This window comes from Propithecus coquereli, unplaced genomic scaffold, assembly GCF_000956105.1.
Source record: "Propithecus coquereli isolate 6110/MARCELLA unplaced genomic scaffold, Pcoq_1.0 Scaffold11, whole genome shotgun sequence".
Classification (NCBI taxonomy): domain Eukaryota; kingdom Metazoa; phylum Chordata; class Mammalia; order Primates; family Indriidae; genus Propithecus; species Propithecus coquereli.
The window spans coordinates 10,778,862-10,780,077 of record NW_012134969.1 but is presented as its reverse complement, the minus strand read 5'-3'; the positions used below and the strand labels follow the sequence as shown (position 1 = coordinate 10,780,077).

Here is a 1,216-nt window from a genome sequence, read left to right as displayed (position 1 = left end):
ATAAATATAAATAATAACAAGATTCTTCAGGCAGTTACATTTTTTCAAAACACAAAGATCCAATCACAAGAAAAATATCAGGTTATTACAAGTCCTACAGAATGAAGGTAGGATCTGTACTTATCAATATAGTAATCTAAGTCATTATTCATATAGTTTTTACATAAATTCCATGTATTAAAAATCAAGAGATAAATGAAAATAGAAATTATAAATGTTGAATTTAATTTCAGTAAAGACAAAAAATAGCAACTAACTTGTCATCTTGCACAGTAAGTTTAATATAAAAGTTTTAAACGTTTATTTTGTTAATGTATTTTTCATTGCATGTAGCCTTTAAAAAGGACTTTAGAAATACCTTGGATGTATTTTATAAATAAACAAGGTAAGAACAAAAACTCTTGAATTTCTGGTGATGGAGTTAGTTCTGCATTAAAGGGGCTCAAGCTGTTAGTAATAAAACAGAAGTTACAAGTAATTCCTTGACAAGAATAAGAAAATGAAATTTTTTAGTAAATGGGAATGTACTGATGATGGTCTCTCATTTCTCCTCCCAGATATGCAAGTGCTATATCTTAATACTTACTAGAGACAAATCTATCTCATAAGTTTAGAACATTAATTTTTCTCCTTTTTGATAATATTCAATGAAAAATAACATTTAGAAAAAACTTTTTCCATGAGGAAGGAATAGTAATATCCACCTGCAAAAGGAAAAAAATACAATTTGATTTAGAATGTTGACTTCTAAATAAATAAATATACTAACTTAGAGATCATGGTTTATGAAAGCATAATTTTGCTAATTCAAATGTGGCTAACCTATGCATGTATCAGTAATGACATTTCCTATAACTCTATAATAACCAAAAGAATATATAAATGATGAAGAATATCTTTAATGTCAAATATGGAATTTAGCCTATGGCTAAGTTTTCAAATCTACTATCACATATTAATCTGTGTGATTTTGAGAGTTTGTATTTGAACATAAGATGCACACCGAATTATTGAAATACTCTTCTTGCTACTTCCTGAATACTCCTCTGAAGTCCTGAGTTGGCTCCAAACTCAATCCATACTCTAAGTAACAGATTTAAGATGCTCAATATTGGAATTATTTGGCATCAGTTTAAAATGAAACCTAAATGAAAAAGTTTAGGAATTTTTTTCCCCAAAGAATATGGAAAAAACAAGTACTTAAAATACACCCATA

At 27.6% G+C, this 1,216-nt stretch overlaps 1 long non-coding RNA gene across 1 annotated transcript in view; it reads right to left on the bottom strand.

Annotated features, from left to right (window-relative positions):
* Positions 1–455: 455 nt before the first annotated feature.
* The window catches only part of LOC105813920, a 29,106-nt gene continuing 28,345 nt past the window's right edge, over positions 456–1,216 (bottom strand). Inside the window, exons 5-6 of the long non-coding RNA XR_001137677.1 lie at positions 1,032–1,144; positions 456–704 (exon numbers count right to left, since the gene is read on the bottom strand). This is a non-coding gene — a long non-coding RNA (uncharacterized LOC105813920). The remainder of the gene's footprint in view (positions 705–1,031; positions 1,145–1,216) is intronic.